Source organism: Megalobrama amblycephala, linkage group LG19, assembly GCF_018812025.1.
Source record: "Megalobrama amblycephala isolate DHTTF-2021 linkage group LG19, ASM1881202v1, whole genome shotgun sequence".
Taxonomy (NCBI): domain Eukaryota; kingdom Metazoa; phylum Chordata; class Actinopteri; order Cypriniformes; family Xenocyprididae; genus Megalobrama; species Megalobrama amblycephala.
Window position 1 is genome coordinate 22621896 of NC_063062.1, and position 22049 is coordinate 22643944.

Consider the following 22049-nt stretch of genomic DNA (forward strand, 5'->3'; position numbering starts at 1 on the left):
TTGATCATTTAAAAGAATAGTTGTTGAAGTACAGAAAATAATAATAATAATAAAAAAGATCTTAAGAGAAAAGAGCAAGAGAGAAACAAGATATTATTGCAGTTAGATACACGGGATACAGTTATAATCCGATAAGAATGTAACAACAAATGAATCAGTGCATAAATAATATTGCAACTTATATTAAATAATTTGCATTTTTTTTAATCAGTCCCAGATATCGACTGACAACTGATGTTATCTTACGAAAAGTAACAGTGATTTTAAGAAAAGTTTTCTATGAAATAATTGCTGCTAAATCTTGCTAGTTATGGATACAAACACAAGGTCAAAGCACAAAAATTACTATTTAAAAAAATTTTCTGCTTTTTAATATATGTTGATTAATTTTAAGGCATTCTATTGCATTTTAACACATTTAATACAACGACCTTTACTAAAACAAACTACTGAATATAATTTAAATATTATTTTCATTTCATATCATTTTTAAATAATTTAATTTATAATAATGTAATAATATATCATAATATTTATTTATATAAATTGATTCATTTATTAATGTTTATATTAAAATATTTTTGCTTGTTATTAAAGAATGCAGATTTTTGTGTAACAGTTATGAGAACTTTTTGGTGAAATTGTGCTTAGATTTTAAGAAAATAATGTCATATATAATAGGCATTAAATATATATGTATGTGTGTGTGGGTGTGTGCTGTCAAATCGATTAATCACATACACACATATATTTATATGTGGAATAAATAAGTAAATAAATAAATAAATTCACAATTTAAAATTGTTGTCTCCTAAGATGACGATATTGTTATCAGATGTCAGGTTGTGTCTTGATACTGATGTAGGTCTAGGTGATATTGTATCATATAATATGATATGGTTGATAACAGTAACATTATTGCCTTTTACATTAAAAGTGTTATTTTTTGTAGTCCTCAGTAAAGTCACCTTTATCACATAAAAAAGTAGAGCTATTGCATCAATTGCATTGTAGCATCTGTTGGTCCATGTTTTCATCATAAATGACAGAGCCTTTGTTTTGGGTTTTGTTGGGCTTCTTTGTTTTCCAGGAACACAGGCATTTCTTTTACTCTGAACTGTAGATTAAGTCATTTCTTTGTGGAATGCCATGTTTAGATTATCTTCTGTGAATTATTTCCTTTGTGCCGTAACACCAAACAGATGTAGACTGTCATCGAGTCATCACATGAATTATGTGTCTAGTCTGAGAAGTCTAGCCTTTAACTTGCTTGTATTTAGTTTTTAGCTTGAAAGCCCTCAAATTAACCTTCTATGTTCAATAATGACCTAATTAGTGATTACGAAACTATCAGTACTGCTAGTCATTCTAGGGTTTGGGATTTGAACAAACCACTAACCTCATTTATTAGATTTTGGAATGTAACTCATCCCTGCATTGTTTTTGCTGTAGATGATCCAAAACAAAAAAGGTAGAAAAATGTAATAGATTTAAACTTTCTGCAATCATCCAGAACACCCTAGCAACCACACCGCAATGTCCTAGCAACCAAGTTTTGTATGAGCAAGCGTCATAAAGAATAATCTAGTTAGATCTGACTTTTTAAAGCCTGCATGCTTTAGTGCATTTTAGAGCAAAACCACAGGACTGCGCTAAGGATTCTAGAGTATTTGCTGCTATCTTTCTAAATGACTTCACTACTAAAGAATGCTCTTTTCACATTTTCTGGACCAGCACATCAGCTAAGCAGTGTGAAATCTGCTATCTGGCCAGGATCTGGGAGCACTCTGTAAATCAATCTGAAAAAGGAGAAATGCTTAAATTTAAGTGCGACAACTTAAGTGGGATTGTAAATCTCTTACAGTATTGTGGAGCTGGAAAAATGTGTTAATATGCAGTTGAATTAGAAGGTGATGGGCTTCAGATCTGTGAACAGGACTAGTAGTTTATGGAGATGTTAAATTTATACTGTATGTAGTACCACTGTTCAAATGTTCTTCTTCTTCTTCTTAAACCGAATTTTACAAATGTCGCTTTTGATCAATTTAATGCATCCTTGCTGTATTAAAGCATTCATTAATAATAATTAAAAAACTAGCCTATATGTGACCCGTGCAGACAAAATGAGTCGAAATGCGCAAGGGTTAATTACGAGCTACAGGCAAAACAATTCAAAAATGTAGATTTCTAAACGTATCTTTTATTTGTATGTTTTCTCAGAGGAATACCTTTCCTTTGTCCATGAAAAATGCTGTTTTTCTCTGCTCGCTTCACCACCCGCTCTTCCCCTCAGCAACTTCCTCATTAGTCCAAGTTTGATATCGTTTTAAATTGCAGCATTCCAACTTTGTGAATATTCATAGCGAATTTTTTGAAGTTATGAGTCTGAACCAATGAAATTTGATTTTCAAACTCATGCTGATGTAAACAAAACGACTCGCGCTGACTGACAGATCCGAAGCGCTCACACAAAGGACGCCTCACAGCACCCGATCCCGATATAGGCCTACACATAACAGAATTACAGTAGGCCTACTTCAAAATATTAAAGTAAAATATTGAAAAAACAAAAGTTGAATATATATATGTTCCTATAGATATTTGGTTTTGTCGAGGTGTGTGCCAAATTAGGTGTTTTTAACAGGGATACAGAGACTGTGCTATATTGTGAACATAGCCACAAATATTTATAGGCAAAACCCGAAACTATGCACTTTATAAATGTTCATAGGAGTCCCAGTTAGAGCCATTTTACTTTGGGTTTTTTGTGTATGTATATATGTATATGTGTGTGTGTGTGTGTGTGTGTGTGCATTCATTCATTCATTTAAAAAATAGTTTGGTTGCACTTTATTTTACAGTCCTGTTCCCCATACTATGTACTTATTATAGTTATTACTGTAAGTGGGTAATAGGTACTAACCCTAAACCTACCCCCAAACCTAACCTTAAACCCATATTAGTACTTTCTTAGGTAAGTACTGTAAGTACACGTACTGTAACCAAAAGTTTTTATCTTCACTTGGAGTGAAGAAAGGTTCTCACAACATCTTGTGTTGATGGGCGGCAGATTTAGTGTGGCATAACACAGAGGCAGACTAAAGCTGTGGATGATGCTCTTGCTCAACATAGAGAGATAAACTGAAACCATCTGCACTGGAATCTATGCACTTAAAAAAAAAAAAAACAGAGAAGAAAAAAAACGAAAGAAAGAAAGTCACAATATGGTGCATACCCTTGGGGAGAACGTTTGGCTCAAATGCACACTCTGTTACTGTTCTGGTAATAGATTTAACACAAGATGTTACTGATTTTTATAGTATAGAAACCTGAATCCTATATATTCTGAATCAATCAATTCATGATGGCAGCTTAAAGGTATAATTTAAAATAAACATTCCAACCCGAATTCCGGAAAAGTTGGGACGTTTTTTTTTTATTTTTTTTTATTTGAATAAAATGAAAACTAAATGACTTTCAAATCGCATGAGCTATTGTTTTATTTACAATAGAACATAGATAACATAACAAATGTTTAAACTGAGAAATTTGACATTTTTATGCACAAAATGAGCTCATTTCATATTTGATGTCTGCTACAGGTCTCAAAATAGTTGGGACGGGGGCATGTTTACCATGAAGACATTTGAAGACGTCTGGGCATTGAGGTTATGGGTTTCTGGAGTTTTGCTGTTGGAATTTGGTCCCATTCTTGCCTGATATAGGTTTCCAGCTGCTGAAGAGTTCGTGGTTGTCTTTGACGTATTTTTCATTTAATGTTGCTCTAAAACTTTTATATACCTTTCAGCATTTATAGTGCCTTCCAAAACATACAAGCTGCCATCAGAGATGCTGGCTTTTGAACTGAATGCTGAGTACATGCTGGAAGGTCTCCCTCCTCTGTAGCCTGGAGGTAGTCAAATTTGGACTTGTCTTACCATAGAGACATAGGACACAACGCTGCTTCTGGACCATGTTCACAAATGGCTTCTTTTTGCAAGATAGAGCTTTAGTTGGCATCTGCAGATGGCACGGCGGATTGTGTTTACCGACAGTGGTTTCTGGAAGTATTCCTGGGCCCATTTAGAAATGTCATTGACACAATCATGCCGATGAGTGATGCAGTGTCGTCTGAGGGCCCGAAGACTACGGGTATCCAATAAAGGTCTTCGGCCTTGTCCCTTACGCACAGAGATTTCTCCAGTTTCTCTGAATCTTTTGATGAAGTTATGCACTGTAGATGATGAGATTTGCAAAGCCTTTGCAATTTGGCATGGGGAACATTGTTTTTAAAGTATCCATAATCTTTTTACACACTCTTACACAGCTCTGCCCATCTTTACTTCTGAGAGACTCTGCCACTCATAACTAATTATGTTACAGACCTAATATCAATTAACTTGATTAGTTGCTAGATGTTCTCCCAGCTAAATCTTTTAAAAATATCTTGCTTTTTCAGCCATTTGTTGTCCCCGTCCTAACATTTTTGAGACCTGTAGCAGGCATCCAATATGAAATGAGCTCATTTTGTGCATACAATTGTAAAATTTCTCAGTTTAAACATTTGTTATGTTATCTATGTTCTATTGTGAATAAAATATTGGCTCATGTGATTTGAAAGTCTTTTAGTTTACATTTTATTCAAATTTAAAAAACGTCCCAACTTTTCTGGAATTCGGGTTACACATTTCACCTTTAAGGTTCCGCAATCACACTCTGAGTGGGTGTTCAGTGAGTGATAGTATTATAAGAACACTCAAAGACGGGAACAGTGCTTTCTGTTTAAAGGTATATAATCATGTACCCACAAACACCTCAAACAATTTGTACATCAACAGATAAGTGGATATTTTTACATTGCTATCTATCTTGCGTTTGTCCCTTTGTATCATGTTCAAGAGCAGTCACTGTTCCCCTCCATCACCTCATTAGAAAGGTTACATAAAAGTTTTGTTTTTTTGTTTTAGATACTAAGTGCTTCTTTCGGAACAAAATGTTATTTGCTTCAGTTACATCCTGGAAGCAATGATTTCCCAACAGTCTTTCCCTGTCTTTTCTAAAATCATTTGACATTTTTTGGCTCTCTGAAAGAAAAACAAGTCCTACTGCAGTAATGTTTATTTTTTTGTTAGTTCCAGATTGCTTGAAGCCTGTCAACACAATGAAACCAACTTGCTTTAAGTCTGTCAGTAAAATAAATACAACTTTTATAAGATGTCCTCGCTTTTTCTGGGCCTGTATTTGGTTTAGAAAACCATACAGAATGATCAAGGGACTAAGCCTTTTTTCCCCACACTGGTTGGATGAAGGGATACTGAATTTTCTCAGACAGCTTGCATTTATAACTCCATAAGACTGGGTAAAATCATAGAGGTCATAGTGGTTCGGTGTACCCTAACCACTGCTGTTTAAATTGCCACAGACGACAGCGGCTGCTCCCTGTCCAGACAGAGCTTTGCTGAATGACACATGAAGGCCTACTTGCAGCATTGAGGTGTTTTATACTAACTGAAAAGCACTAATGCACAACCTATTGCAATTAAAATTAAATCTAAAATTTTGAGCTGTTTTGCTTCCCTATGACTTCTTTCAGACTAGTGAATATCCAAAAGTACACATTTGACTCATTTATGACTTATGACACTCATGTATGATCTATTTTGTCTGCAGATTTCAATTACAACACGAGATATCCAAAATCCCCTCTGTAAAACCTTTGACACTAATATGTCAAATGTTGAACTTGTTTTTAAATAACCCTTTTATCATTTCAACTTCATTTGTCATTGACCCTAACGACAGAAATAGAAAAGTAGATGTGGTCTTAAAACACTAAACATATTACAAAAATGAGAAGTCCCAAAACATATTTAAACCTATGAACGACCTTGCCTGGTGACGTCAATTTGACCAAGCCAATCAGATTAAACCGTGGCAGTGTGCCGCCCATTATTACTGCAAAAGTAGGGGGAGTGAAGTCAAGTAATGTTCTTTCTTAACCGCCGTGCTCTTTCAGTGAAATACAGAGGAATAAATTAAACGTAAACGCGGAGTTATACTTTATTGCCTCGCGGACTATTGTCATTTTATACGTGCCTGTTTACTCCTTAGAAAAAAATCACGTAGGATTTGTTTTCCTCCCCCCTCTGCTTAATAGTGTGGGATCCTCCTTTTCTCTCGCATTAGCGCCTTTCTGGTGCTGCAGTATGAACGGACACACACAGCCAGACGGATTGAACTAGTACTTGCGAATTTCGGTTAAAATGTTTTACGCTGGTGTGGGATTTTGGACACGACTTCAAGCCGGACACGTGGAATAATAAACATGTCATCGTTTTGAATTTAGTTCTGGGAAGTGCACAGGCAAACGCGTGTCCTTGTTTATTGTAGGATCCATGAAATAAAGGTAAGCACCGACTGTGGTGATTGTTGTTTAGAAACGGACACTTTGCTGAATGGTGGTGGGAATTCCGACTCATTCCATTGAACCGGTTCTTTTGAACAGTTCATTTTAAAGAACCGGGTCAAAAACCGATTGAATGGCTTTTATGCCATTATGCTTTAAAACTTTCAATATATTGCGGTTTACTTATGTATTGATTGATTGATTTTCCAATTAGGCTTTATTAATAAGGTCGTTTATTGTAACCATGTGTCCCAGTTCAGTTTGTTGCAGGTGATTCATTCATGGTTCAGCTAATAATAGCAAAGTAATTTGCATTAAACAATACTAAATTCATGTATATCTCTCTGCTGAAAAAAAGGTCTGTGCACGGTTTATTTAACTTGTGTTTACTAAGAGCAACTGTTTGGTTTATGTGTTGATAAAACTTATCATAAACCAGTTCCCAGAACGATTTATTTGTAACATTTCTGCTATTCTACTGTTAAAGTATCTTATATTTCGCCCAATCTGTCAAATCCTCTGTTCGCTCCACATGCTCTTAATATCAGCTCAGTCATCAGTTGTCGGTTCATTACGGATCGGACACGTTTGAAAGGAACCGTTCTCGGTTCATTCATTGAATCAGTGAGTTGTTGACTGGAGAGTCGCTCGGTCCTGTTCAGATCGTGTAATGCATCAAACTCTCTTACGGAGATAAATAGTTAACTCTTTGGACACACTGACCATCCTTAGAATAAGATGAAAAACCTGTCGTCATTTATTATTTAAATTCCAACGAATGATTTGCGTTTCGTTTCATAACGAAATTTGAAGCGGTCCGTCGTGTATAAATTCCAGCGAACCGAACGTCTGTTTGTTTACATTTTAGTATAACATTAATATTGAAGGAATGGTTTGCCCGTAAATAAAATGGTTTACTCATCTTCATGTTGTCGCAAACCTATATTTATCATGTGGAGCATAAAAAGAGGTGTCCGCTGAATGACATCCTGAGTCACCATTCCCATACATTGCTTCTTTTCCATAAAGTGAAAGCGAATGGCGACTAGAGTCTGAGACTAAATGCCTGACCTCATTTGGTTCACACCTTGAATCCACATTATTAAATAACTCATTAGTCAGTATACAATGACATGTGGAACTAGCTATGTGAATCCACAATATCTAATATCTAGTATTATGTTTGTTAGTGTTACCAAAAGATGTAAATAAACAACACACTGCTCATGTGCAAAATGTGAAATATGATATTTAGTGATTTATGCATGTGCTTATTTAGACTGCTGCATTCTATGCAGGATTTCTCTGGTCTTTTAGGGAGAAATATGTGATGTGTCCTCACTGAACTAACCTGTTAGTGAAGGTTACTGTTGCATCATCACCTGTCATCTGATAATCTCATAATGCCGTGATGTTTGCCCATGACCAGTCATGAGATAATGTACGATTTGACTGAGACTCTATAATGTGACCTCTGTCTTGCTGACCCACATTTCAATTTTGGGCAAAAGCCTTTTTTCCCACCACATAAAGACCCTGGTTCTGTGTGGCACTAATGTTTTTTATTGATTTGATCTTGATGTTGAACACTGATGCATTGCAGGCATGTTGTTTGCTTGCAATTAGTAAAGGTTTATGGGTAGTTTGTTTATTTACTGACTAGTATTTCAACATGGATTGTCGTATATTAACGTTGTGCATGTGAAGACTATAAAGTAACAGATATTATCTTGATGAATCCTTTTTGTACCTTCAGTTGTCCCTGCGTCTCTGTTCATAGTCAGATCAGTGCAAACCCAGAGAGACAAAGACTCTTCTGCTGATTCAGCTCAAACCCAGCTGATTATTTTGGCAAGTACACCAGGCTTAGATTAGATTAGATGTTTGACTTTCTAACAGCAGCCATCAGTGGGAGAGAGAGGCTGCTTGTTTTTTTGACTTGGGAACCAGACATGAAAGGACCGTAGGGTAGATCTACTCAACTGTGACCAGTTAAACGAAAATTAAGTAACTTTTTGGAGGTCCAGTGTGATGTATTTAATGCAGAGTTCTCCTTTCTAAACTGGCAGACGGTGGAAGATCATGCTGTGGGCACTGGCTTGGCCATAAAAGGAGATGTCTGCAACTTTTGGCTGTATTGTTTAGTCATGGTGCTGCAGGGATTTATTGCCAACATTTTTGATTTTCAAATTCTGCGCTGGCTTTGCCAGGGGTTGTAACGGAAATGTCACGGAAGTGGAATTAAAGGGATCAGTTTACTCCTAGGGAAGCACACTTGTGAATGTAGAATGCAAGTAATTCTGTTCATGTCTTAGATTCAGATGTTTTCTATTAATTTCAATTGTTCATAAAAATTGAAAAGAATTTATAATGTTGTAATCTATTAAGATTATTTTACCAATCAATTATGAATTAATATAATTACCTATTTATTTATATATCTGAACCATATCGGACCTAAAAATAGTTATCTCTAAACTGTTTTTTTTTCCTTTAAATGATTCCCAATCTTATCAAAGTTGTGAATTTGGTGTTGTGAATTGTTTTAGAAAGTACAATAATCAATAGACTGATCAGGCATATCTTCCTTGTGAGGTTTTTTTTTTTTGCTATCAGAGATAAGAATATTTTTGTGGTTGCATAATGTACTTTTTTTTTTTTTTTTAACTGGTCATGTAAAGCTGGATCACGTAGCACATGGCCTAATGTATTGTTGTAAATTTTAAATGCAAGTGAATGCAGAGGACTCTTGGACCTCTAATGGAAAGAACAGCCGCAGCATCTGCTCTGCAGTAGCTTATTTAATTAAACTTGTTATAAATTAGGAGAACTTTGTATCCACTTCCTCTAGCTCACTGCCACTGCGTCTGTTGACTTTTGAACATCTCTGGAATCTAATGAGTCATGGAAGATGCCAGAGATGTTAGTCTGGTGTGTTTTCCTGTGACTGGTCAGTTTGAATCTGTTTGCCTGTATGCTGAAATCATGGGGAAACATGGCAGCTTTTTGCTGCTTTTTTGACACATTCTAACCTAACATTTGTGTTATGGCCAAAAACTCTTGAACTAGATAATATAATAACATAGGATTTCCTACTGAAATGTCTTTGTGATTTTTATGAGATTTATTTGAAAAGGATGTTTGCATAGGAATGAGAGATGTTCGGTATGTTTTTCAAAAGACCCCTGAACCGATGATGATCAATCAGTGTCACAGAAGTCTTTTTGGCTTTTAAGGAACCTCCCTTTTTTCTTTAACTTTTTTAGTGTTGCAATCCAGACAAGCTCTACAATTAATCTCAGTTCAGTTATTCTCAGTGGGATGAGTTTTGGTGCCAAACATTTTGACATTAAATGCATTTAATACTTGTAGCTACCTTAAGCTGATTATTTTTTTTACACAGTTATAGTTTATTGCATTGTTATAATTTTCGTTTGTGTATTTTTTTTTAATATTTTATATTTAATATACCTTTTTTTTTTTTTTTTTTTTTAACAGCCCAAGCATATGTACAGGCCTATAGAATGGTGAGTTTATAAGGAAAAAAAATCTTCGTAAGTAAAATTGTAAATAATAAATCCGCTCTATATAGGATTCCAAGTGATCAAGGGCTTGGGCCGTTTCATTTAAACCCATTGCAAGGGTTCCACCAGTAGTGGAACTTGTGCAACGTAAGCGATGACGTACATCCGAGAGAACAAGATGGAGGAAAGTTCGAGAGGGAAAGGCATAAAACATTGGACTTAAAGGGATAGTTCACCCAAAAATGAAAATTTGATGTTTATCTGCTTACCCCCAGGGCATCCAGGAGGTAGGTGACTTTGTTTCTTCATTAGAACACAAATGATGATTTTTAACTCCAACCGTTGCAGTCTGTCAGCGGTATTAATCTTGTGAATGGTAACACAATCTATAAAAATAGTCATAGACAAAAATATGCATAGACAAATCCAAATTAAACCCATGACGGCACATTGATGTCCTAAGACACGAAACAATTGGTTTTTGCGAGAAACCGAACAGTATTATCATTTTTTACCTCTAATACACCACTATGTTCAACTGCGTTCAGCATTCGCTTAGTAAGGTCTGATCGCGCTCTGACAGCGGAAGCTATTTCTCGCGCTTATACTTCAATGAGTGCTAGACATCACTGCCGTTGTCAGAGCGCGGTCAGACCTCACTAAGCAAATGCTGAACGCAGTTGGGCATGGTGTTTTAGAGGTAAAAAAATGATATAAATACTGTTCGGTTTCTTGCACAAACCAATCGTTTTGTGTCTTAGGACATCAATGTGTTGTCATGAGCCGCAGGGTTTAATTTGGATTTGTCTATGCATATTTATAAACGACTCTTATAAATTGTATTACCATTGACGCGTATTATAAGACTGACAGACGGCAACAGTTGTAGTCAAAAATCGTAATTTGTGTTCTACTGAAGAAACAAAGTCACAGTTTAAAAAAGACAGTAAGTGATGTAAGGGGCCATTCACACAGAACACGTTTTTTTCTTTGAAAAAGATGCGGGCAGTTGAATTGGGGAAAAAACGCAAGGTCTTGAGATGCGTTTAAAAAAAAAAAAAAAAAAAAAAAAAAAAACTGAGCAACTTTTAACTTTTAACTAGATGCTGTAAGAGATGTGAGCGCAATGGTCAAACATGTCCGTCTAGCGCCTTAACATAGAAAACCAAAGGAAAAGTGGTGCAGTGGAATGAAAAAACACATTCAGTGTGAACCGTGCATGCACAGATCACTCCAGGACATTAGCTCTTTATGCTTTTCATTGTCTACACACGTTAGACTTCAGGTGGTTCCTAGATAATTACAAATTTGCTTGTTTAGCTACCACTTCAGACATCAATTTCACTTGACCAAATGCCATTTTGCTGCCTTTTGGTTCCTTTACAAGTTTATTGTTTGTCTTTAAAGGGATAGTTCACCCATAAATTTAAATTGACATCATTTACTCACTCCCATGTCTTTCAAAACTTTTACTTTTATGGTACTCAGAAAGAGTTATATATGCCAAGCTTGCTCTTTTCTGCACTGCAAAACTGACATTTTTCTGGATGACTGCTTTTGTGTTTCATGGGAGAAAGAAGATCATATGGGTTTGAAATGACATTAGGGTGTGAAAACAATAACATAAGTTACAGTTTAAAGGCTGACTGTTTTTTAAAGTTCCCACTGACCCTGTCTGACCCTTGTCATAAAAGCTGAAATGAGGTGGAAAAACTTTCCCCGACAGTGTCGTGACTGATCGGGCATTCTATTTCCCAGCATGTCTGTGTGTCTTACTCTGATAAGATGTTGCAGTGCCAGGGTGCCGCCACGCTCTGCCCACAATTCACTTCAAAGTGACTGGCAAATGAGTCTTCCTTCCTCTCACTGCCACCTCATCTACACCTCCTAAGCGACCGTCTCCACACATGCTGTTTATTTGGAAGAATCCAGAGAGACACAATGGTGATTTCCTTCAGGACCCAGTGATATAGTCATCGTTCTGTTGGTTTTGGCTGCAAGCGTTGCTTTTTTTGCCACTACTTTTTCTGTAGAACTCTTGCTTGGAGATTATTTTGATTTCCTGGATTTGTTGAGTCAGCAAACGGTATCATGTTTTATAATTCTTTTATGTATATGTTTGTTTGTTTTTTTTCACCAAATTTAATACCGACACCATAATCGATATTGGATCTAATTGTGTATGCTAAATTACCTTTTTTTTTTTTTTTTTTTTTTAAGATTTAGATTACCTTTGTCATCATCTAACACCCACTTAAGTTAATGTTTTAAAAACACTAATTTAATAACAAGGTTAATGTAATTGTTAGCAAATTTAAAAAAAGAAAAGTCCTTGAAATAAACGAATCATTTAAAATGGAATTCAGAAGTATCTTGTATTTGTTTTCTTGAAACGAGCCTTCATCCTTTGGGTGATTTGAAACATTCCTGTTTTGACTGTGTGAGTCACTGTACTTTTCACCTTTGTTTTCTTTTCTTGAGTGCTTTTGGGATAGTAGTAGTGAGCCATTCTTCCTTTTTCTAAGATCAGTTTCCATTATTTTTGCAATTGCCCTCTCGTTGACTCCACAAAAGAAGCTTTTATTCCACCCATCACCTATAGTTTGTGAAAATGCTGTTGGATTATAATGTAATCCAGTATGTGTCTGTTTTCCTTCTAATGAAAGTCCATTGAAGTGCTTAGCATCTGTCTGAGAGTTTTGGGTTACAGGCCTATTGAAGACCATTTTGTATTCCATTCACACTTGGAGTCCACCCTTTTCCTCTGCTCGGTTGGCGCTAGCTGCTGACTTCAGGCCAGTTTTGCAATTTTTCCCTCCTTACAATGTTTGAGGTTAGGATTTGAACCATGGAGGTTGGTCCTCAACCAGGAGAAATCTGTCCTCGGCCCCTTGGCGTAGTTTAAGGTGACGAGAGATCACAGATGTTAGAGTAACATTTACGTTAAAGCAGACTGCAAAAGTTTGGCCAAAAAGAACATTTCTCAAAAGTTTCTCAGAACCTTCTCATATTTATTGCAGTTACATTCCATGTTGTTATTTTCCAGAGCTTAATGACAACTAATGCTCTTGAAATAGCCTACATGTAGGCCCACATGGAATCTGCAATCTGAATTTAGATCCGAATTTAAACATGATATATTTTACCGGAAAGTACTGCATTCTTATTGGTAGCCAAATGTTTAATGAAATTAGCCAAATATTAAACAAACATGCAAGGGATGGGAGTGTGTAGAACTTCAGTGTCGTCGTTTGGAATTATGTGGAGCTTTCCACAGCTTTCTGCCTATATGTTTACTGTTTGTTTGCAGAATATGAGCTGTCAAACTAGTACGAAAGTTTCTTCTTATGAACTCCTGCTTTTCTGTTTGGGTACCCGTTGAGTGTGAAAAGGTGGTGTTAATTACAGGTATGTCATGATGCATAATGTCATGTTGGTATAATAATAATTATTATACATAATTACAAGATGGAAACTGAGTTTAACAATACTCAGTGCTGTTTAAATCCTTTGAATTTATTTGTCTCTATGGCAGCGCAAACAGCAATTCCATATGCGGATTTGTTGGAAGTGACAGAAAAATACTTTATCACTTCACAAATTAATCTGATTCTCTTGCAAGTTGCAAATTGTTGAAAGTGCACCTGGTTACACTGGCTAAAATAATGGATTATTAAACAGAAATATGTGAAGTTGCCACCTAACTACTTTTTAAATGTTGATATATTGGTTGTTCTAACAGAATAACGTCATTGTAGTCAAGTGGTAAACTAGTAACTTTGTAAACTAGTAATTACAGTAATTCTGATGTGACAGCAAAAGACCTTTCTTTCTTTCTTTCTTTCTTTCTTTCTTTCTTTCTTTCTTTCTTTCTTTCTTTCTTTCTTTCTTTCTTTCTTTCTTTCTTTCTTTCTTTCTTTCTTTCTTTCTTTCTTTCTTTCTTTCTTTCTTTCTTTCTTTCTTTCTTTCTTTCTTTCTTTCTTTCTTTCTTTCTTTCTTTCTTTCTTTCTTTCTTTCTTTCTTTCTTTCTTTAATAAAGTGGTATTTTATTTCACATTAAGTTTTTTTAAACGAGGCGGCCTGTAATTGATTGAAACTACATGAAGTTTGAACCCACACGGGTTTGAAACCACTTGAGATTGAGTAAATAATGACATAATTTTCAATTTTGGGTGAACTATTCCTTTAAGTAGACTAAGTTCCTCACCAGCCAATTTGAATGTAGACAATGTTCACTGATTTAACTGTCAATCTCATATTAGGGTTGCAGCTGTGTGCGTGTTGTCATTTATTAACATAGGTAAAGCCACGGCTCTGGCAGGTCTGGGTCAGCGACGGTCCTGCCTCTTTGCTGTCTGGAGTCTTGTTTACCCTGCAAGTCAGGGTTAACCCCACCCAAAGCGCGTGGGATTAGATCAGCATGCCGTATTCACAGGATTATTACGGCCCTGTTGTCTGTTTCTGAGACCAGGCAACTGTGCGCAGTCACGTAGTAACTCCCGCTTCTGTTTACTCTGCTTATGTCAGAGATGATATGTAAGATGACACGTGGTTGTGTCCTCAGCCAGTTTCAGCCTGAAAGGTGTGTCTGGTGTAATTTACATTTCTAATGAAACCTAACAGACAGAGTAAACATGTTTTATTGTTGTGGTTGGATGACATTGCTATGGAAGGTTGTTTCTGCCACAGAATAAAAAAAATAAAAAAGGTAATTGCAACTTTTTTTTTTTTTCTTCTCACAATTGTTTTATGTCTCACAGTCACAATTCAGACTTTTTTGCCTCTGTTTACATCACGCATTTCAGGTGTTTTCATCACATAATAACAAAATCAAAAGGTAATTCTAACTTTTTTTCCTCACAATTGCAAGTTTATTTCTTATAATTGACATTTTTTTTTAGAAGTGCAAAGAAAAAGTCCTTGCATTTTATTTTTTTATTCCATGATGGAAAAAAGCTTACATACATTTCAGTCCTGAACAGAACAGAAGTTCTGTTGCTCTTTCTGCATTATGCAAATGTTTTCCATTTTAGTGTCTGGATTTCATGAACAAGATTCCTTAGTTATGACCAACACTGAATCATCAATTTCAAAGTTTTATTAGGTCATAAGTCTTTGCACCTGGCTGAGCGTGACAAACTCTTCCATGGCTATGGTGGCTTCTATCTCAGAACTTCTGATTTTTAGATAATATGAGATTTTTGATGTCATGCTGCTTTCCAAACTATTGGCGTACTAAAATAACTACTGCAGCAGGAATTTTGAGCAGCCCTAAATCATTATGAAGCTTAAAAGCCCTTGACAGCGATTGGAAAGGTGGGGATATAATACTTACTGTTTCCTTTCCTTTGCCTTGAAATTTATTGCATAATTTGTGGTTGTTGGTCACACAACCATCCAAACAATCTGAATTCTAGCAGTCTGCACAAGTTTAGCAATCTTTGCTGCTTAATTACTGTGATAATCGGTGTGGCAATTTTTTTTTATGTAAAAAAAAGTTATGTAAAATTGTTTGTATTTGTGCAATTATATTGCAATATTTTTGTTGGATGCACTCTCAGTATGGATCAAGGTTTTTTTTTTTTTTTTGCTGTTTCACATTAGGGAGTTAATTCGAATAAGATGATTAAAGTATTTGTATAAGTTAAAAGTTAAAGCAAATCTTATGTTGGAAATTATTCAAACAACGTTTTGTTGAATGAATCCTGGTGTTTTGATTATTGGTATAATTCTGTTTGCCAATGTCTGTTATCAACCACACATTTGGATAGCAATGCAAATATGAATAATGCAAATATGTCCAGATAAATCCTGGAAGCCAAATATTTAAATGAATCGTGAAGTTACACAAGGTCATACTTGACATTGTTTATTAACTATTGCTTCATGGAAAAATATATTAAAATAGAAGTACATTTGAAATTTCATGATTGAAGTATTTTTATGATCAATTGTCAACTTTCTCAATATGTCTCAATTTTTTTTTTCAGAGCAATATAGAAATATCTATAATATCCTAAGTTTCAAATATCACACGAGAATCTTATTTAATTGAACAAAACTTGTGGAAAATCAGATTTGTCAAAATTAACATTTCTATTTTTATAGGACACTATTTTTACAGGAACTATGCTGTGATGCACTGTATAGACATGAGATAATTCGGGTGACTCACAAATAAATGGTCAACATGCATATATTTATCTAAAAAAAATATTAACACTCTAGACAATAAACTTAAAATTCTTAACTTAAAATATTTTTTTTTTTAATAGTAATAAACTATTATTAGCATACATAAAATGGCATTTGTTTTCTTGGCACAGCATTACCATGTTGGCATATTTTCATAATGAAGTATGTGGGACAGTCTGTGTTTTGGAGCTTGCGTTTAGACTGTTTGTAGGCCGTCTTTTAATCTTAGTGTGGAAAATGGTAAGCTATGGAAAGCTGATTGATGACAGAACTTAACTATACGTGTTCACCATGATCTGTGGTGACTGTGATTATTTAAAGGAATAGTTTACCCAAACATAGAAATTCTGTCATGTCTTTCCAATCCCTGCTGATATTTTTTTCTGTCAGACATAAAAGCAGAATTTCTTTCTTTTCCATACAATGACGGTTCATATTAATGACCATGACTGTCAAGTTGCAAAAAGATATTTCAAAATTTCTTTCATAGAAGAAGAAAAAAATACAATACCCCATACAGATTTGTTTTGAACTAGTCCTTCACAATGTAACTGCGGTTTTGATTTTCTTTCTTTATAGATTCACTTCTCAAGCTCTGTATTGCTAATTTAATTCTCATGATTAATGTCATTGTATTCATGAACACCTTGCAAAATGTTTTATGTACTTTAGGCTTGCTGCAATAGTCTGGGTTACCGGTGTTCAGCTGCAACACCTTGCCCACCGTGGCACCGCCCCCCACCGTTGTTTTGATATTTTTTTTAATTTTTTTTTTTTTTTTTTTTTTTATAGTAATAAAAATCATTTAGTTCAGTTAGAGAACAGACACTACAATCAAAAACTGAACGTGTCTGCTCAATGCAGTGTGAGCCGAATGAGTGTCGCAGCCATAGACTGTAAAAAAATATGGACGTAGTGTCCGTGACGTCACCCATAGAGTTCTGAACAGAAGTTTTGACGCGTAAATGAGGCCGCGGCCATCTTAGCTGCACGTGACCGCACGTCACTCACGGATAACTGAAAATGGGCAAAGAGGCGGGATGTTGTTGGAGCCCATGCGACTTGTTGCTGAAACCACGCCCGCCTAGCATATCTATCTTAGATACTATCTAAAATATTAATAAAGATAGCAATACCATTAGAAAGTACTACAGTTTTACTGTCAATCTACGGTGATTTTTAAGATAACGTTAGATGCTATAACACCAGTAGGCTAATTAATTTGTGTGGGGTGTGCAAATAACACAAAAAAATCAACTGGGCCTTCATACCTTTAATGAAAAAGAGATTGCGAGATGAATCCAATCCATTGCACTTGGGTAAAATGTCCATTTCAAAACATAAAAAAACTACTTTTTGTTCATGAAAGCGTTAAATCCATGAAATCTTTATATATTATCCATCGTTTGCATTACAGAGTAGTATATCCTCCTGGTATTGTCATTGTAGTAAATCTCAGGAACAAAACTTTTAGCCAATGCCACGACGATCCAACAATGTGTGTTCCGCATGCGAGCACATGTACACAGACTGACATCTGTCTCGAGTATGCAGCAAGCCATATATTGTATAAAATAATCCAGAAAAAGGCACAAATACGGCTGAGATGCCAAATTCAGCGGCTGGAATTAGCTGAGGTAACATGACGGCTCACAGACAGCAGCGCCAATCCACCTGTCACTCAAGTGACCCCGCCCTTAATTATGCAGAACTTTAAGGCTTAATATAATTTAAACGGATGAGTTATAAAAAAATTCACCCCCCTCAGAGTTGTCATGAAAGTCCCTAGCGGCCAGTCGATGAATCGCAGTTTAAGTTACTTCCGTATTGGCTTCACGAGAAACTGGGGGAGGTTGCCGCTTGGTCGCAGCACAGATCAGCAGCAGGAGACAGATTTCATTTATCATGTGATGAGGGTCAGTACTAACTGACTGACAAGACAATGGCGGATTTGGTTTCAAAGCAAAATGTAAAAATGCTTATTTGGCAATATTTTAGAGTTAAACCCAATGCTAATAGGGAACCTGCTAAAGTGTTAGTTGTGTTTTTCTAGTTGCGTTTTTCATTAAGAATAATAATGAACCCACCATTTAAGCAGTTGCCACCCTCAAATTGCCGCTAAAGCGAAAGTAAAATGCTCTGTTCCATTTTTGAGTTTGTCTTTGTTTTAGTAACACATTATATATTTAATGTTTACTTGGCATGACAAACTCAGTCTTTGAATTGAAACAGCACAACAGTTAAGGGGTTAGTTCACCCAAAAAATCATCATGTCACAATGTTGTGCCAAACACGACTTTCCTTCATCTTTGTAACACAAATGAGGATATTTTAATGAAATATTTCTGTCCCTCCATTGACATTCATAAAGAGATTGTAAAACTAATCCTCATGATTTGAGCGTTTTAGTCCAAATGTTCTGAAGAGAAACGATCGCTTTATATGATGAACTGATTTAGTTTAGGCTTTAATTCATATAAACATTCATCAACACACACATCAGTTATGGTAAACGGAAGCTCAGTCACATTTGCTTGATGCGCGAGAACCAATTTTGGGTTAACTAACCCTTTAAGGAATCAAAGTGCAGAAGATATCTAGCTAATCAAATTATTATACACAATCACTGAGGTGTGGTGGATAGTGTTCAAGCAGTAATTATGGGTAATATTAACACAGGCATTTTTGTAACTCCACTTTGAAAGGATCACCTACTTTTTTATATCAGCAGATTGACTACAGTTGTCATTCTTTTGAAAGAAAGAAAGAGAAACAGCTAATTTCAGGTGGATAATGGCCTAGTTTGCCTCACCCACATTGGTTTGCTTTGTTTACCTGCCCACATGCAGCTCTGTTGGCTTAGCTCCCCTCCTCCATCATTACAGCATGTGTATAATGATGTCATGCTCCTTTGGTGATGTTACCATAGCAACAGCACTCCGTCTCACCTGATTGTCTGGAGGGAAAGACACAGTAGAAGGAGGAGACATCACAGCTGTTTGATAGACGGCACAGGGATGGCATTTGGTGGAGCCTAATGTTTTATGCGATGGTAATGGAAGCCCCTTCGCTCTCATGGGAGTTTATAGACAAGGATTATCACAGCCAAACAAAGAGACTTGAAGATAAATGTGCAGTCTTTCATTGAGATAAATTAATGGGAAATATATTGAGTTGTCCTCTAGCACAGGGAGGTTGTGATTTTATTTCTCTGTGTTGATTAAAGTCTAGAGATTTGAGTTTGCGTTGTATGTCCCTCAGGCTAGTAGTCTTAAAATATATTTGATCTTGCCCCTGACAGTCTGTCATGTGAAAGTGATTTTAGTTTTTGTGTGTTTTTTTTTTTTTTTTTTTTTTTTTTATAATGTTGCACATGATCTGCTGAATTCCCTGGAACCAGCTGCAGTGCAATTGAACTTTTTGAATCATAAGGTGAGATATTATAACCTTGATATCTTTCTACTGAATTTATATAGAGAATGTTTATCTAAATTGTGTCTGTGGTTAAAGGTCTACTGCCTCATCATGACTTGAGTTTTAGTTCAGATATCAGCAGCCTTTAATCACCAGATATTGAGATCTGATTAAATGCATTGCTGATTAAATGGAATAGTTCACTAGAAAATAAAAATGTTGGACACCGCATTTACGGGAACCGTTCGGTGTAGATTATTGTTGTAAGGACTGTAAAGTCATTTTTACTCCCATACTGTGAATGTTCAATAAAACATGAGAAAAATATTTTTTTGTGTGTTTAAGCAGACAAGACGGGTTGCTGGAAAAAAAATATTTAAATTTTATCCATCTTATTCCAACGCCCCATGACGCTTTGTGCGAATTATGGGTGTAACTTCCGTTAAGCTGTAAACAGTCAAAAATACGTTTTTTTTTTTTTTTTTTTTTTTTTTTTTGGGTACAATGAGAGGACATTATTCTACTCACCCTTCAATCAACAAACATTAAAAGGACATTTAAAAGTGTAAAAGCATCAACAAGGTACTTTCAACAGGCCATGAAAAAGCGTGATTCTTTTCACAGCAATAACGGACGGGTTAAATATAACTATAGTGATATATATCTGTATTATGTAATATATGTTGCCTTAATAAAAATGTTCATGACCTTCAGCATTGCGTGATACTATTTCAAAGTGATTTCCATCATTTTTACAGATAATACATTTTATTTACCTGTGAAAACAAACCTAGAAAGAGATGTGAGGATTTGAGGAGAAAAACTTTGTGCATTCCAGTGAATTATAGAAATTCCTGTGAAGGATAGAAAGCAGCGACTGAAAAGAGCTCTTGTCATAGATATTGTTAGAAAATGTTACGTTAAAATACCAAGTGTTACGTTATTCTCATGATGTCTGAAAATAAAACATGAAAGAAAAATTGACAGCTCATTCAGTCAATCTGATGGATAAGCTTTATTTGTAGGACGTTTCAGTCTTTTTAAATGGAAGTTCCCCAAACCGGAAGTGCAACCCATAATTCGAAACGCATTAGGCTAAGTCAGGAATAAGGTGGTTTAAAAAAAAAAATTTTTTTTTTTTTTTTTACATTTTATGTGTTTTATTTTTTATGTAGTTTTTGATGACCATGGAAAACTTAAAAAAAAAAAAAAAACATTTTAAATGTGATTTCCATGTGAAAGTCATGAATAGTAATCTTAAAGGTGCAATATGTAATATTTTTGCAGTAAAATATCCAAAAACCACTAGGCCAGTGTTATATATTTTGTTCACTTGAGTACTTAAAATATCCCAAATGTTTCCAAATATTTGTAAATCGTGAGAAAATTGCAATTTTAACCGAGGCTCCGGGACGTGTGAGGACGTGCCTGTCAATTGCGTCATACCCGCGTTACCCTCGGTTTCCGGTTTTATTTTGTAGAAACCATGGAAACACCAAAGACGCTTTAATATAATTACACATTTTAATAGACAAGGGAACAACTGTTTTGATATATTTATAAACGGAAAACTAATTGTTATATAGCTCAACACGTTTAGTCTTTTTTTTTTTCTCCATCACACAATACATTTTAAAATAAATTGCATGCCATTTGTCAACACAAACCATCCAGCATTTAATATATTCTAAAATCGATCTAGTTTACTGCAGTGTGTCTCAAACAAGTGTCTCACAGCAGCTGTCGAACGAACGCACAGAGTAACGTTATAACATCATTTTTAACACACTCAAATGTATCTAATATGATAAACAGAGCTGTGTTACCTCATACTCATGACCGGAAAAGCGGAAGCGGCGCTGGCGACTGTGGCATAATAAAAGTTCCACTGCTCTTGAGGCGTGTGTTGCACAATCGCTCCAGCGGCCTCGTTCAGCTCCCACAACACTCGGTCCTGCTCTGCTTCATACTACAGTAACATTAACAATCACATCCATGAACATGATTTCTTCCTGAGTCCTATCCCGATTATTTGCCACCGGCCGTTGAGGTGAAGACCACATGTCCCAAGATTCCGCACTCAAACTTGCCGTCATCAAGCTACGCCTTTGTTTTGAATAGGCCTCTAGCGACCTCTAGCTGACAGAATTATTACGTACTGCACCTTTAAATCATCGAAAATATTTTTTTCTTGTTATATTGAGCTGTATTAGCTAGAAATTGCTGTCTGAAGTTAATTGTCATCAGAGGGAGTCCTCGATGTATCAAGTCCTTCCTTTTTAAGTTAAAACTCCCATCCACATGTCCATACAGGAAGCATACTGGAAATATATGGGGTTCCGACAGGAAGAGAAGTGTGGAGAGAGCTGTCCATTCAGACATGTAATGTGGTCTATTTTTAGCCCACAGTGTGTCACAATCTTTCCATAAAGTTAAAACCCGCGTGTTGCAACTGTATGCGTGTTTGTTTTAGAACGCTTGCTGTGAATCAAAACCATTCTTGGGATTCC

The 22049-nt window shown here is 35.7% G+C and overlaps 1 protein-coding gene across 1 annotated transcript in view; it reads left to right on the forward strand.

Moving 5' to 3' along the window:
* The first annotated feature begins 5951 nt into the window (after positions 1–5951).
* The window catches only part of mical3a (microtubule associated monooxygenase, calponin and LIM domain containing 3a), an 84515-nt gene continuing 68417 nt past the window's right edge, over positions 5952–22049 (forward strand). The window contains 1 exon segment of the mRNA XM_048168165.1: positions 5952–6406. The gene's annotated coding sequence lies outside the window, so the exon portion shown is untranslated.